Source organism: Miscanthus floridulus, chromosome 10 (assembly GCF_019320115.1).
Source record: "Miscanthus floridulus cultivar M001 chromosome 10, ASM1932011v1, whole genome shotgun sequence".
In the NCBI taxonomy this organism is placed as follows: Eukaryota; Viridiplantae; Streptophyta; class Magnoliopsida; order Poales; family Poaceae; genus Miscanthus; species Miscanthus floridulus.
Window position 1 is genome coordinate 138,436,930 of NC_089589.1, and position 17,972 is coordinate 138,454,901.

The 17,972-nt window shown below is 44.2% G+C and overlaps 1 pseudogene; it reads left to right on the forward strand.

Moving 5' to 3' along the window:
- The first annotated feature begins 9,221 nt into the window (after positions 1-9,221).
- Positions 9,222-10,247, forward strand: LOC136485828 (uncharacterized; annotated as a pseudogene).
- Positions 10,248-17,972: the final 7,725 nt, after the last annotated feature.

Here is a 17,972-nt window from a genome sequence, read left to right on the forward strand (position 1 = left end):
ATAGCAAGCCATGTTGATAGCTTCAGCCCAAAAGGATTGACTCACATTGTACTCACTAAGCATAGACCTTGCCATATCAATGAGTGTTCTATTCTTCCTCTCAACAAGGCTATTTGATTGTGGAGTGTACTTGGTCGAGAATTGATGCCTAATTCCAAATTCATCACATAACTCATCAATTCTAATATTTTTTAACTCACTACCATTGTCACTTCTAACTCTTTTGATGGTTGTTTCAAACTCTATGTTGCAAACACATCACTCTTGTCCACTAGAAAGATTGCCCAAGTATATCTAGTATAGTCATCCAGTATCACAAAGCCATATTTGTTTCCACTGATGCTAGTGTATTGTGTTGGCCCAAACAAATCCATGTGTAATAACTCAAATGTTTTACTAGTGTTCATCATGCTTTTCTTAGGATGGGTGTTTCCAACTTGTTTGCCAGCTTGACAAGAGCTACAAAGCTTATCTTTCTCAAACACAACATCTTTCAAGCCTCTAACCAAGTCATGCTTAACCAATCTATTCAATTGTTTTATTCCAATATGACCAAGCCTTCTATGCCATAACCAACCCATACTAGACTTAGTGAACAAGCATGTTGACAATTGAGCTTCACTAACATTGAAATCAACCAAGTATAGATTCTCATATCTAAAGCCTTTGAAGATCAAGTTAGAGCCATCTACACTTATGATCTCTACATCATCTACACCAAATATGCGTTTGAATCCAATATCACACAATTGAGCCATGGATGGCAAATTAAAGTTCAAGCTCTCAACTAGCAACACATTGGAAATGCTCATGTCATTGGATATTGCAATCTTACCAAGCCCTTTGACCCTGCCTTTGCCATTGTCACCAAATGTGATACTATCATAACCATCATTGCTATTGGTATTGATTGAGTTGAACATTCTTGCATCACCGGTCATGTGTTGAGTGCACCCACTATCAAAAACCTAATGCCTTCCTCTAGCTTTGTAATTTACCAATAAAAAAAGATCAATTCTTTTTAGGTACCCAAACTTGCTTGGGTCCTTGAAGGTTAATTACTAAGCTCTTTGCACTCAAATGGCTTTCTTTTTTGAGCCCATCCATGGTGCACCAATGAACTTAGCCTTCACACCATTAGTACCCTTAGTAAGCACATAGAAAGAATCAAGCTTAACTGAGGATACATTGGCTTAAGACTTCTTTTTCATGCACTTTTGCTCTATATGACCAACTTGCTTATAACTAATGCAAAACTGATCAATGTTCTTCACAAAACTAGTCTTGTGAGGAGCAAAGGGCGCCTTACCTTTCTTGGGAGTATAGCCCAATCCCTCTTTGTAGAGAGAAGCTCTTTGGCTACCTAAGCAAATAAGCAAGCGGTTCTCACTACCATAGGCCTTAGCCAAGGTGTGATTGAGCTCTTTTACCTCCTTGAGTGTCTCATTCTCAACCATTAGTGAGGCATCACAAGTGAAACCATCACTACTAGATAAGCTAGAAGTGGATGTGCTACAAGAAGGGTTTGTGGGAGCAACAATGATAGGCTTATTGAATGATTTATCAATTATATCACAAGTTAAGCCTTTGTCACATGTTACAACATGCACCTTCTCATTTTGCTCATTAAGTAGAGAGGAATGAGCTTTTTCAAGCTTCTTGTGAGCCTTGCCAAGCTTCTCATGGGCTTCCTCTAGCCTCTCATGAGATGCATTGAGCTGATCAAAGGCTTGCTTAAAGTCTTTTAGTTGCTTTCGCAAGTCTTTGCATTCACTTCTCTTAATGTCAAAATGTTCTTTACCATCTTCTAACATGTCAATTAGTTCATTTTTAGTGGGTTCATCATCATTGTCACTTTCACTTTCACTCTCATTATCATGTTCCTTATCACATCTACCATCACAAGTTTGTACCTTAGTGGACTTAGTCATGAACCATGATGGAGTGTCGAAGAGAGAAGGCTTCTCATTTATGGCAATGCTTGCAAGAGCCTTCTTGGTGGTCTTGCCATCATCACTTGAGGAAGCATCACTATCCCAAGTGACCATATATGAACCACCCTTCTTCTTTGTCTTGAAGGTCATCTTGTTCTTCTTTTCTTTCTTTTCCTTGTCCTTCTTCTTGCTCTTCTTGTCATCATCATCATTGTCGCTATTGTATGGGCATTGAGCAACAAGATGATCCTTGTTTCTACACTTGAAGCACCTTCTTGATTCTTCCTTGTTCTTGGATGAAGATTTCTTCCTTCTAGCATGGTAGCCCTTCTTCACCATGAACTTACTAAATCTCTTGACAAAGAGAGCCATCTTCTCATCATCATCCCATGAACCATCATCTTCACTTGATGTATCTTGCTTGGCCTTGCCCTTGGATGATGAATCGGCTTTGAATGCCACACTCTTCTTCTCTTTGTTATTTTCTTCCTTCTCATCATGATCTCTATATGCATCATCGGTCATGATATCTCCCAAGATGTGGTTTGGTGTCATTGTGTCCACACCGGTCCTCACTAGCAAGGTGACCAATATGCCAAATCTTGCGGGTAAGCATCTCAAAAACTTATGGGAGAAGTCCTTGTCCTCCACCTTCTCACCAAGTGCTTTGAGATCATTGACAAGCACTTCTATCCGATGAAACATGTCTGGCACACTCTCATCTTTCTTCATATTGAAGCTAGCAAATTTCTCCTTGAGAATGTATGCCTTTGCACCCTTTATTGCCTTGGTGCCCTCAAATGATTCTTCCAACTTCTTCCAAGCTTCATGAGCCATCTCAATGTTCTTGATTTGCTCAAATGTTCTCTCATCAATATCATTATGAATAGCACTAAGAGCAATGTCATTGTTTTTGGAGAAGCACTTCTTCGGCCGCAGTGGGATTCTTCGGATCGGCTATCTCAATTTTGGTCTCCACCACCTTCCACATTCTTCTATTGATTGACTTTGATATGAGTGGTCATCTTTGACTTCCAATATGGATAATTTGTGCCATCAAATTGGGGCGGCTTCTTGGTGTTGTCAATTTGAGCCATTTTGACACCGAAGGTTGTTAAGCCTCAAATCACGGTGACCATGGCTCTGATACCACTTAAAAGGTCCTAATGGCTAGAGGAGAGTGAATAGCCTATAAAAATTTCTACAACAACACTACACAAAGCGGTTAAACAAATATGAGGCGAAGAGAATGTTGCGCTAGCCTACTAAGAATCCAAGCCACCTACCACAATTCTAGTTGCTATTGTCTATAAGCACTCAAAGGCTATGTTACTACACTAAATTATTGAGCTCTCAAAGACTAACTAAAGATCCTCACTAACCACATGACATGACTCTTGCTTGTCCTCAAAATGAGCTACACTAAAGCACCAAGCTACACTAAGAAATGTAAATGCGCGGGAAGGATGGAGTGTTGTACTGCCATGTAGAGGAATGAGCCAATCAACCATAAGAATGAATACCAATGAAGACCAATCACCTTGGAATCAAATGATGACACAATGATTTTTTTACCGAGGTTCACCTTTGCCTTGAGCTTTTTGTTTTTCTCTTTCTTCTTTTCCAAGTCCAAGCACTTGATCATCATGGTCACCATACCATCATCATGATCTTCACCGTTGCTCCATCACTTGGAATAGTGCTACCAATCTCATGATCACTTTAATAAATTAAGTTAGCACTTAGGGTTTCATCAATTCACCAAAACTAAACTAGAGCTTTCAGTGGCTCGCCTTCAACCTCAGTGACTTCGACCCCACCCTCGCCAACACTTTGGCAAGGGGCTCGCCATCGACCCCGGCGGTGCCAACACTTCGGCAAGGGGCTCACCATCGACCTCGGTGACATCGACCGCACCTTCGCCACACTTCACGAAGGGGCTCGCCTTCAACCTCGGCAACTTTGACTGCACCCTCGCCAACACTTCAGCAAGGGGCTCATCATCGACCCTGATAGTGTCAACACTTTGGCAAGGGGCTCACCACCGACCTCGCCAACATCGACTGCACCTTCGCCACACTTCGCTAAGGGGCTCGCTGTCGACCTTGGCGGCATCAACCGCACCCTTGTCAACACTTCGAGGCTCGCCATCTGACCTCAGCGGTACCAACACTTTGGCAAGGGCTCTCCATCGACCTCGGTGATATCGACCTCACCCTCACCAACACTTCACCAGCGCCTCGACCTCTCATTCGGGTTTAAGATCCACACACGCCTTTGGCACCATCGGCACCATCTACATCACCATCACCTCACTTGTCTGCTTCGACGTCAACTTTGGCTCCGCTAATCTACCTTTGGAACAAGGGCCCACCATTATCATCAGCATCAACTACTTTCAATGACGACTTCAACTTCGCCCCGTCGTCACCCTCGGCTAAAGTGAAGAACCTCCCCCAAAGTTCATCATCAACACCGTTGACACGAAGCCCCTGCCTTCTCATAAGCACCAGCCAAGAGGGGCTAAGGGAGTGCATTAGGGGACCAATTCAACCTGGAGGACATGTCTTGCCTGCTGCTCATGAGATAGAGGAGGCAAGCCCTGCTGGCTACAACAACTACTCCATCCATGTCCACCTCGACAAATGCATCATCATCGACCTTCGGTGGTAACTCCCGTGTCCAACTACGTCCTGCAACCGCAACCAATAGAATGACTGCTTGTGCTACTCCGACTACTTCAGCTATGGAGAGCTACTCCCGGTAAGATGGAGACACGCACGACAACTGAGTCAAGGAGCTAATAAATCATCGACCTCCGCAACAAGTCATCATCGTCATGTCATGGCCTCCGACCCTCACCGCCGAAGCGCTTCCTGCTATGACGCCACCCACCGAAGCCCATGATTGACTAGGGAATTTTACTCTTGGGCCTTTTTCCTATTATTGTAGCAACTAGGCTTTGTTGTACCACCAAAACCTAGTGGCCAAGGGGCTACTGTGGGGGTAGGGGCGGCTGTGACTACCCCCCTCCATGTAAAAAGGCCTAGTGCCTAGTAGGTCTGAGGACATTTAGGTAAATTCATGAACTAAAAGAGGTGGGGAGGAAGATACATCTCCCCACCTCCCCTATAAATAGAACACAAGGACAAAGGGGAAAGGGCTCTCTCTCTTCCCACTCAATTCTCCTGTGTGGGACTGGCTCCCAAGCTTTCCCTTCACCCTGGTGAAGGTACCTTCGCTAGGTACCTTCATCCATCCGGGTGAAGGTACGCGCGAAGGACTATGTCCCAACATAGCCGCCGATGCCTCAAATGTCCGTACAACACCGAAGTCATCGAGTTCCTCCAAGTTCAAGTTAGCTGCTGCATATCTCAAGTCGCTGAGTTTGCAAACATACTACGGCAATAATGTCGTTTGCCCCATCAATCACGTTTGCAGGTGAACGTATAATACAATTGAGATGCATTATCAAATCCATATGATGAGCACTAGAACATGAGCCATGGGCTCTACGAGTCGACGACAACCATACTTGGTCCACGAGACCACGACCAAGCAACCAAGAGGTGGGAGCAGACATCGATAAGGGAAAAGTTTTTTTTAGTTACTAGCAAAAATGTCCATGCGTTGCAACGGGACGAAATCAAAACTTGTATCTCTACTTAGTTACTAATATGTATATTTTGCATTTAATCCATCAGCAATGAAGCACTAATTACATTAGGACATTGACGGTCTATAAAGTGCAATTTTGAATAATGCTAGCCAAATTAGCAAATTCCTTATGTTGTGCAAAATTAGTAGAAATATATAAACATAATTATATCAGTGAAAAGAGTGGAAAAGTTCACTGGAAAAGAGGAATCCCTACAGGCAGCCCGCCTCGCTCGCTAGGGCTCCGCCCTAGCAGCCGCGTCCGCTTCGCTGTCGCTGTTGTCGGCGGCAACTACCTCGTCGGCATCTGCAACCTCCTCCCCACCCCCTGCACCTTCTCCGCTTGCCTCCCCACCCCAACAGGTTGTCGTGGCCGCCTTGCCGCCCGGCCGCCACCGCCTCCCGCGGCGCCACATCTGCTGGAGGCGCAACTCCTGTTGCCGCTTCTCTCGGTTAGATTGGACAATAAACTACCCAAGATTTTTGTTCGTGATTTAATTAATTAGACCGTTCTCTGATCACGGTTGTAATAAGAATAATTTTTATTCTTAATCAAATTACATCAATAATTTAGTAGTGGGAATATTTGATTATTAAGGATTAGGGAAGGATGAATGATCCAAAGACCCATAATATTGTGTTTATTATTTTTTTATGTTTATAAGAAAAATCATGAGAGAATCGGGAAAACAAAGATGACATGCAAAATAATAAGGGAAAGGGTATGAACAGACTTGATAGTCCAGAAAACAAAAAAAAGGGAAAAGAAAAAGAAAACAAAAAAGAGAAAATCAGGAAAAGAAGTGAATGAATACGAAAATAGAAAATGGATCGGATATAGTAACTGATCGGAGATAGTCTAAAAAACAGGAAAAGGCCCAACAGATGACGGAATAGGAAAAGGAAATAAACCGAATTTACTATATATGGTAATCGTATTGGGTATGGATTTTTTTGCGTAGGAGTATGGACTCTTTGGTAAAACATAGACCATACACAACCCAATATGTTTTGGAATCGGACTTTGTATCGCGCTAGACAAGAGCTATTCTAACTCGTATGAACACGGGTTGTATATATATAAGTCTGGACAGAAGAAACTCTCTATTGTCCGATAGTTAGAGGAAGACGGGCAAAAAAAATGGATGGAAGGAAAAAATGGCCGGAAATTTTGCGTCTTTATTATTAGTTATAGATATAGATATAGATTTCTCATGGATCGACTAAGCACCTGAGGTCTTTTGCGAAGGAAGTATATGGCCCTTGATGATTACAATTGTGTCCTATGCAGTCATGGCCTCGAGGAAAGCCTCCTTCACTTGTTCCTAGCCTGCCCCTTCGCTGTCCAATGCTGGAACACGCTCCACTTACAAACTGGGGCTTGATAGATCCCTTCGATATTCTAGACAGCTTCAAAATGCAGCTTGCAGTTCCTTTTTCCTGGAAATCCTAATCTGCATGTCTTGGGCAACTTGGTCTGTGCGCAGCAATGACCATATCTTCAAAAATAGACCTGTCTCCCTTCGATGATGCAAGCAAATTTTCAAGGATATGAGTTTGCAGGGGTTATCCTCCGGGCAAAGCAAGTACTCCGACCTTCACTTATAGTTCATGGCTAGACAATTATGTGTAATTTTTCTTATTTTTTTGTTTCCTTCTTTGTTTTGTGAAACTGTATTTGTACCTTTTTATTTGTTTAATAAATCCTAGTAGGGAAAACCCCTCCTGTTTTCCTCAAAAAGAGAGAGACAGAGGGAGAGCCAAACGATGTAAGCGCCAAAGGTTCTCTCCACCTTCCGTCTCCTCACTTCCAATAGAAAGTGGGAGGGAAGTTTTTTATTCTTTTCACGGGTGGGCTTATATATATCTACAAAGAGTCTATAGGGGTTACATAGGCCCAAAACTTTTTGAATCAAATCTATAAGCTTTGTAATTGGACACTAAACATTTCAATAGGGTCCCAATCATATGCTTACCCCCAATAATACCGTCTCTCTCTGATATCATCTACCAATCATATACGTTCAAATTTTAGTTTCGGCATAGACAATTGTTTCATTATAAGAAATCATTCCTTTCTCTTTTTCCTTTAACCTATCAGGATTCTTGTTTGTTTAGGTTAGCACCTTAATTGTGAACTGAGCGTAGCTCAGCTAGTTGTGTTCCTTGTTGTCCACTTGGGTTCAAGTCCCCGACTTGACACGGGTGTTTGCATTTTTCTAGTTTTATTTATTTCAAGATTCAGGATTTAACGGGTCCCCGACTTGACACGGGTGCTTGAATTTTTCTGGATTTATTACAGGATTTAACGGTGCCAGTCTTTCAGTGGTACGCGACATGTCTATCGATGCCTGTGGTAACTTCGTCAATCTCGAAATTTGCCGGTCCTACTTAGTTCTTCGGAGGTGTACATAGGGTAGGGTGTGCATGTGTGCGAGGGTGAGTGTGTGCGTTGTCTGCGTCTGTAACTGGGTCTCGGAAAAAAAAAAGATAGTACGTTAATTAATGACTATAAAATCATCATAGTTTTTGAGTTAGGGGTGTTCTAGTAGTAGCCTAATATACCGGCGCCAGTGAGGGCCACATCGCACCACTCATCACTCGTCCAGCCGCGCGCCGGCACTGCCGTCGTACAGGCTCAGCGTAGGCTTATCACCATATATCCTCTGCCCATCAGATATCAGTCCATCACTCTTCACGACCTTCACAGGCACGGTACTTGTAGTGTTGTTATTACACTGCAAGAGATCTAGTGCATGGATGGAGAGTGAAATTACGATGTGATGAACAGTGAAGTTCACCATCACAAATAAAATCGAGACTCATTCGTCAGGCAGCTGGCAAACATAGAGCGATATAGACTACTTAGCATCAATTCAAAGGACGATCGAGATCGTTTTTGAGTTCGATAACAATTACACGTGTGTGTGGCTGTGTGCTATAGTTGAGTTCATTGCGTGTAAACGAACGTAAGCTACTTAATTGAGCTTGTAACACGTGTATGGAGCATGTGCTATATATAATTGTGTTCGTTGCGTGTAAAAGAACCTCAGCTACTTAATTGAGCTTTTCTTGTGGTGTTACTCATTCCACCAATCAAAGAATACAATTCTAGTAAAATACTAAGTTAAAATATCTCAAATTTATAACTAACTATATAGAAAGAATATAAATAGTTACGATATAAAATCAGTATCATTGAATTTCTCATAAGATATATTTTCATAATATACTTATTTGAAACATAAACATTAATGGTTTTATCCTATACATTTGATCAACGACCTTTAAACACTTCAATAAAAATACATCTAGAATTGTATTTTTTAGCCCAAAACAGTAATATAATCCTTGCCTTATCTAGTAATATAATAGTTACCCAGCTAGCAACGACTTCTTTGATGTGACAATCATCAGCTAACCGTATCTTCACATTTGACTTTGTAAGGGGATCAAACAACAAGCCTTGCAAGCAACTCCTACATGCATGTGTGCTCTTCTGCCATCCATATATATGATCGATCATCAGTTCATCACCCTAACCAATGACCATTACATGCATACATGCGAAATCCCTAGTATGCCAACAAAGAAACTACTATTAGCACCAACAAAACAAAAATCGCCTCCTTCAACGTGCACAATTAAGCTGCTGAGACTGATCCACGATGCTGCCCCGTGGCGCCATTGATAAAAGCATCAACCACATCCTTGGCGGGGTGTTGTTCTCAGGCCTCGGCCTGTGGCATCTCTTCAACCACATCCGGCTCTTCGTCTTCCTTGCCCCGACATCCTACTCCTCATCGTACGTCGCACCGGCGTGGTTCCCGGCGCCACGGGTCCGCCACCTCGAGCTCATCGTCATGCTCGCCGGCGGCATCTACGGGTTCGCCACCCAGATGCTGGCCTACTCGCCGATGCCGTTCCGCGCCAACGGCTCCATCCCGCCGGAGCGCCTGCCCAACCACGAGCACGCCATCATGTACGCCTCGCTCCTCGTCTACGCCGGCTCCGCCATCTACCTCGACCTCGACCGCAACCGCTCCCCCACCGTCGCCGCCACACGACGCTCTGTATGCTCCTCCTGGCGGCGCTCTTCGCGCAGGAGCTGTTCGTGTTCCACGTCCACTCCACGGACCACGCGGGCGTCGAGGGCCGGCTCCACTGGTTCCTGCAGGCCGCCGCCGCGGCCTGCCTCGCGACCGCGCTCCTCGGCGCCGGCGCCGGCGGCCTTCCCGCGGAGCTTCAGTTCGCGGTGAGCCTCGTCCGGTCCGCGTCCCTCGCGTTCCAGGGGCTGTGGGGCGTCGTGATCGGCGTCGCGTGGATCCCCGGGATGGCTCCCAAGGGTTGCTCCCTCGACGACGGTGGCGTCAACCTGCGTTGCCACGGCGAGGACAGTCTGCGACATGCTGTGGCTGTTGTAAACCTGGAGTTCGGATGGTGCGTGGTCCTCATGACGGTGTTCGTCCTCGGGCTTTACGTGTACGTGTGCAGAAAGTATCCAGCTGGGTCTGGGGAGGTATACGGGCGGCTGCCGGATACGGAAGCGGAAGCTGCAGACGAGGACGACGACCACCACGACATGAAGACACGCAACTGTAAGCAGGCGGTGCACGACGTGCATGAGTTCACGTCCATGGAGATCGAGGTCTAACGGCAGCAAATCGTGTGTCTATATATACACAACGGCCGTTCCGTCTGCCTATATATGGATGGATGTATTTGGGTACTGGACGTTCTTTCTTAATTGAGGTGAATGCATGCATGCATGCAGTGTCTCTTTCAGTCTTTGTGTCACTCGGTGAGATTTATTATTTACTGAATTATTATACATCTTGTTCCCAAAAGAAAAGAATTATTAAACATCTTCAAGTTAAGGTTTGTATATTCCAAGTATCTCCAAAAAAAAACAATCCACTACTGGAATCGCGCGATTTGCCTAGTGCCGCAGGCACTAGGCAAAGGCCCAGAAACACTAGGCAAACAGTTTGCCTAGTGTCACACTAGGCAAACAAGGGTCGGCAGAGGCGGACTAGGCAAAGAGCATTTTGCCGAGTGTCAAACCTCGGACACTCGGTAAAGTGTTTGCCTAGTGTCAAGGACACCACTCGGCAAAAGTATTCCACTGACGGTGGAAATCGTAACGGACGTTTTGCCTAGTGTCGGAGGTCTGACACTCGGTAAAGTATGCAAGGTTTGCCTAGTGCCAAGCGTCCGACACTAGGCAAATATGTGTCAGGCCGCCTACACTAGGCAAATATGCCAAGCTTTGCCTAGTGTCAGGCCTCCGACACTAGGCAAACTGTCTACTTTGCCTAGTGTCAGTTTCCTGACACTAGGCAAAGCCTGTTCCCAGGTGTGCCACGTGTAGCCCCTTTGCCTAGTGTCAGACCCCTGACACTAGGCAAAGTAACCAGAAGCTGAATTTTTTTTTATTATTCCATTTGCGACACAAATATAAATCATATTCAAACACCACAAATATATCACATGAATCATAAATAAGAACCACATGTTCACATATATCACATGTTCATACCAAAAGTCCAAATGTGCCACAAGTTCACAAGTTCATAAGTGCACAACCAAATTTCTTAACAAAGTTCACAACAAGCTGATCACGACGATTGTCAAGGGTGAAGAGGCCCGTGGTTTGATGCTCCAGGCGACCCTTCCACTTGATTCGGCTCAAGCTGTGGTGCCGGCGACGCTCCAATCTGTGAAGCCGGCGACCCTTCCACTTGATTCGGCTCAAGCTGTGGTGCCGGCGACGCTCCAATCTGTGAAGCCGGCGACCCTCCAATTTGATTCGATGCCACGCCCGATTGATGCTGAAAAAAATGAAAAGGATACCGTCAATAAAAAATTTCGGCAGAACCTCCCCTGCACGGAGAGGTTTCCAAACCCTGCAAGAAAACAAACGGCACGATGACCGTCAAGAACATACATATCAATACACCGCCACCAACACCACCGCCACCCGAACACCACAACTGCCACCACCACACCACAACAACAACTGCCGTCACCACCAACACCATATTGTATGTTTGAGATTGCATATTTTTTCTAGTGTGCCCTATGTCAGGTTGGAACATAATAAGTAATATATTGGTACTCACAGGAGTAGCTGCTTGAGGAAGTGGCAAGACTAGGCTAGCTGGCATGGTCCGCCCCATAGCGGCGCCAAGAGTGGACACGAACCCCACCAGCTCCTCTATCCTCTGTCGTTGGGCCTCCCGCTCTTCCACCGCCCTCGCTTCCATCTCCTCGCGAAGCCTCCTTTCTTCTAGCAGTTGGGCCTACAACATTTGACCCCCAATATTAAAGTAAGGCAAAGGTATGTAAAAATCAATAAGCAACGAATAAAACAGAAATTACCTGGAGTTCGTTGACAAGGTGCGAAGCAGTGGTTGGCCATGGACGTATGGCCGGGCTTGCGCTCGTGCTCCGTGCTCGGATCTGGGAGAGGGTGGGAGTAGAGGACGTGTCGATGACACCATCACCCATCCAATATCGCCCATGCTTCTTGCCACCTCCCACCCTCATGACGATCTCTCCGTCAAAGTCATGGGCGCTCGGATCGTACTCTGGCCCATGGACCGCCCTTGCCATCTCAGTATACTGACTGAGACGGTTATGGATGGTCGCGTTGCTGTATGCCGAAGGAGGGTCATCCGGGTTGTAGGAGACGTCGGATTTTGCCTTGCCCTTGTGGGCCATGGCATATGCCATGAACTGGGTAACCGGCTGCCCACCATGCGACGATGACTGCGAGAAAAACAGCAAGATGATTAGAAATCATGCAACATACAACGTTATAATAAAAAAATGGATTCTCGTACCCAAGTTTGCGCGTATCCATTGAGGCTGCGGTTGCCTTGATGGTGTGGTACACCTATCATCTGCAAACGGCGCTCCCGACAAGCTTTGTGCTGGGCAATCCATTCGGGGTCCAACCACTTGTCCACCATCATCTCCCAGCATCGGGGATCCCCGGAGCACCAGCACGGAACCACCTACAAGCCATGAAGTATATGACATATAAGAAGTTAAATTAAAGCTATCAGCACTACATTATTAATGTTCGAATACATTTACCTTCATGAACTCTTCCTTGGTCAGTGCCATATCTCTTGCTTCTTTCTTCGTGACCTTCGTTGCAAGGTAGGATCCGTGGTATGTTATGATGGCCTGGACGCGTGCCTCGTAATGCAGCTGCTTCACGAGTCTTTTACATGCTTTGGTTAGCACCACATCCGCCGTGTCCTCAAAGCCTTCCTGAAGTCTGAAGAAATCCTGCATATACACACGAAGTATTCATTCATTATTTCAAAAAATGTCCAATGAATGCGATGTATTGAACAATGTAGTGCGAGGAAGACTTACCCACAGCTCAGCCTTCACCCGCTCCGCCTTGTTGGGGAATGTCCTGCCAAGCAGATCTATAGCATCGGGGGCGTTGGCGTAGTGGGCAAACGTGTAGGGCGGCTCCTCTCTCCCGGCGAACTGGACCAAGCCAGGGAAGTGTTCCTTGACCAGAAGGCCAAGGATGCCACTGACCTTGCGTGTGTGACATCCTGTAGACTCTACAACCGTCCAGCCCCTGCATAAGTTATTAAGAATAATAGTTAGCTTCTAGTGTGATTTTTGAACATATCAAGAACCGCCCCTACAGTGGATTTTTCAGCAAAAAAAAATAAATAATTCAAATTCAAATATGATCACATATATATATAATTCAAATTCGAATCTGACCGTCACAAATATACATATATACATCCACAAACACAAGACCATTATTTAGAACATCATCACAAGTCATAATTCATAAATATGCAACACAGGAAGTTATCGCATATACTACAGGTGCATTTCATAAACAAACACACAAAATAATACAAGCATGCGAGTATAAGTAGTAAAAACAAATATCTACAGGAAGCAATCAAATATATATCTATATATTTCTGCAATTGCATTCCCACCAAGAAACAAATCTGTATGCTCCAATTGATTGTTCCATTCCAATTCATAACTTGGAAATAGGCCTTACCAAACAGGAAGGAAATCCAAAAGATCAACATGACCTTCTGTCTCAACAAAATACACCAGTAGTGGACAAGATCCTTTCTAGCCTGCAACATAGAACCAATAAGGCAAATTAGTCAGTAAACTGTGAAAAAACAGAACAGCTAATCAAAGCAGTCATGCTACTCGAATTGAACATGAAAGAAAGGTTCGGTGCCAAGCTCACAGCTGGTCTCTAGAAGGATATGCAGGATTGGAATGTGAAGGCATGTCCAATTTAGAAGAGAGGAGTGTGGCATAACGTAACACGAGCTTTTCATCTAGTAATAAGCATGCACAAGGAAGAGGCTGTAGCCATAGACTTCTGTTGAACAAGAAGATTAGTAAATGGATTTCGTCAGTTGATCAATTAGGTTACTACAGGATGAACTGTTCCAGCATTCTGTCGACCATCAAGCGCGCGGTGGAGGACGAGAGGCTAGAAGCAAGTAGAAAATACAGAGCAGAGTAAAACCCAAGGCTAATAGCCATTCCATTCTGAACAGATCATCCTGAAACAGCCATTCCATTCTGAACAGAGCCACACCTAAGGCTAACCACAAACTGTCTTGACGGATATCAATAGAAAACAAAATATACAGTTAAAATAGATGAGTGCTCAGGGAATTTTCAGCATATACAGTTAAAATTTGCCTAAAACCCATGCATATATATACATTAAAAAACACTTTACAAACAGGCTTTTCTGAACAGGTGATCTAGACTCGAATAAGAAAAGCTACCACGGAGGCCTAAGAACCGGAAGAACGGCATTGCTTATGCCCAACAGATCACGATTAGTAGTTATGTGAGCAAATCACGCTCCAACCTACCAATCAAATGTGAGCAGTTCACTGGTATAACCAAAGCAGTAGCACGCGCGATGGATCCATGTAATCATAGTACAGCTACTAACTGCTCGGGCAACGGCAATCCCATGCAATCGCACAAGCTCGTCTCCGCTGACTGCAGCGATGCGCGACCATTTGTTGCAGCGTCGAATCAGATGGGAAATGGGGTGAGTCGGGCACTGTTACCTTGCCGGAGCGCTTGAGGAGGGCGGAGTAGGCCTTGACGAACTCGTGAGGGTTGACATCCTTCACCGTCCTCGCCGTAGATGCCGCCGGCGGCGGCGGCAGCTCCTCCACCACCGCGTCGAATGACCCACCAGCCGCCGCCTGCTGCTCCTTATCGTCGTCCAGGTGGAGGGGGGCCGAGCGCCGGATCTGGTGGAGGGGGCACCGAGGTCGGAGAGGATGGTGAGGATGGGGCGGCGCCGTGGGAGCAGACGGACGGGCCGCGCCGAGGAGCGCTCCCAAACCCTAGCCGGCCCGGCAAGGACGGAGGTCGAGGTCGAGGTCCGAGACGGGGCAGTCGGCCGCGGGCGAGCGCTCCCAAACCCTAGCCGCCGTCGCGGCCTGGGGAATGGCGGTGGATGGGGTTCCCAGCACAGGAGAAGGTTTCGGACACCGCGCCGCGCTTGCAGTGGCCGCCGGCGATGGCGGCGGCGGCGGAGGCGGGTGTTCCGGGGCTGGGTTTGGTCGATTTGGGTTTAGCTCCTTTTTCCCCTTTCGATTTTGCTACGTTTCTCTCGCACAATTTGATGTCGGATTTTGGAGGGGAAGAGTGTGGAGGGAGAAGGGTGTCACGCCGTTGGTGCGGGGTTCGCTCGCGCGTGTGGACTAGAGTAGAGACAAGTGGAGCACGAGCGGCCGGTTTTCTCACTTGTCTGTTGCTCTTATAAAATTTACTGCCCTTGCATTTTGGCTGGCCCGGTTAAGGCGCGTTTGTGAGACTTTCTTTTCAAATAAGGATTCTTTGCAGTTTTTTCTCTGAAAGACAATTAATCCACACCAAACAAAATCAATTTCAAAATAAAATTGCAAAATTTGAACCTTTAAAAATGGGAAAATTTTAAATTTTAAAAAATTAAAATCAAAACTACTAAAATAATTTTGAGACACCAAATGATCTCAAATGAAAATTTGAAAAACATCAAATTTGATTAACTTTGCCGAGTGTCGATAACCCAACACTAGGCAAACACTATAAAAAATAAGTTTGCCTAGTGTCTTCCATGAGACACTAGGCAAAGAGGCCAGTTTGCCTAGTGTCTAGCTGGCACACTAGGCAAACTTATTTATTTTTTTTCAATTTTGGTCTTCAAACTTTTTATCGAGCCTCCCTACATAAAATGAGACTACATGTTGAAAGTTGGCACAATTTTATGAAATTTTGCTATATTTCTTTAGTTTATTTAATTTCTTTGAATTTTTTCGACAAATGCAAATTTGAACTGCAAGTGTGTCGAATAATGGCAATTCATGAATGCAAAAATGATATTCATGTTAGTAAGTGTTAGTTGAGGCCGTATCCAGAAACAGACCAAAAATTTCACACATCTTCACGTCGAGACATGACCACGAACTTGCGAGCAAATAGTTTTTAAATTCTATTAAATGAAAACGGAGTCTGAAATTCATGAAACTTGTCGACAAGTCAAGATATCGCATGTGGGCGCCATGATAAAAATTTAAAAAGATTTCGAGCACATCGTCACGTATGATGCTTTAAATTCTATTAAATGAAAACGGAGTCTGAAATTCATGAAACTTGTCGACAAGTCAAGATATCGCATGCGGGTGTCATGATAAAAATTTAAAAAGATTTCGAGCACATCGTCACGTATTCAGACTCCGTTTTCATTTAATAGAATTTAAAAACTATTTGCTCGCAAGTTCGTGGTCATGTCTCGACGTGAAGATGTGTGAAATTTTTGGTCTGTTTCTGGATACGGCCTCAACTAACACTTACTAACATGAATATCATTTTTGCATTCATGAATTGGCATTATTCGACACACTTGCAGTTCAAATTTGCATTTGTCGAAAAAAATCAAAGAAATTAAATAAACTAAAGAAATATAGCAAAATTTCATAAAATTATGCCAACTTTCAACATGTTGGTCAAGGTATAGTAGGAAAGCTACAGAAAAAATTGGAAGCTAAAATCAAAAAAAGAAAAAATATTTTGCCTAGTGTCTCTGTAAGACACTAGGCAAACTGGCCGGTTTGCCTAGTGTCGTCCGGAGACACTAGGCAAAGTTCTAATTTTGCCGAGTGTTAACGGAAGATACTCGGCAAAATGGTAACGGCGGTTGCCCTCCGGCAGCCTTTGCCGAGTGTGATGGTATGCCTAGCATTGACACTAGGCAAAATGGTCATTTACCGAGTGGATTTCTTTGCCTAGTGTCGACACTCGGCAAATCGTTATTTTGCCTAGTGCCTTTGTTTTGCCGAGTGCTCCGGGGTCTAACACTCGGCAAACAAGCTCTTTGCCTAGTGTCCGACGATTGGTACTAGGCAAACCATTAAACACTAGGCAAATCTCGGTTTTCCAGTAGTGATCCAAGAAACAAAATATCATTATTATAAACACTAGTCTGTCAACCAATGCTTTGTACGGCAGGTCTAGAACCTTATGAGACATAAGCATAGTTATTACTATTTAATACAACTAACTAACAAAAAAATTCTTAATTTTGTATTCAAATTTATATTTTATGTTTGTTTATTTTCTAAATTCCTGTTTTTTCTTGCATATTCATGGTCTTTTTTCCTTTGCATGCACCTCTCTGTGTATGTTACATATGTATTTAGTTAAAGCTTTAGCTTAAACTATGATAGCTCTTGTGGCAACGCATATCTTATATGACGATATGATGTCATGAACCTAAATTTTTACTTTCAGATTTTGACCTTATTAAATGCTACATTTTTTATCCTCAAGTAAATTGAACCTATTGTGCTTACAGTATCTTTTACTAACTTTCTTTGATACCTTTTACAAATAAGGATTTTAGATTGTAGATCTACACTCTTAATTTATTACAATGGCACAAACAATCATTTAGATCTTGCGCCACATCGATTAAGATCAATGGTGATTGGACGAATCTACCGAATTAAAGGCCAAATGTCTATTTTTATTTTTGTGAGAATTTAAAGATGTGTTTTTTTCAAGCAAGTCTAGGGAGGGTTAAATGGGAAGCCCCTTTGGGACCTCTGGTTAGAATTTCTATAATTTCTCTATTTTTAGCATGATATGTATTTAGTTAACACATAAGCTAAAGTTACATCAGCTCTTCTTGGATCCCTTTATGTGACATCATGAATATATATTTTAGCTTCAAACTTTTAAGAGCCAATTCTCTGCTAGTCTTTTCATGGATAGAGGCACTAAATTAAATGAGCATTGGAACTGGTTGAAATGACATATATTGCTGCCCCTAATTACACTGACGAGTGGGAC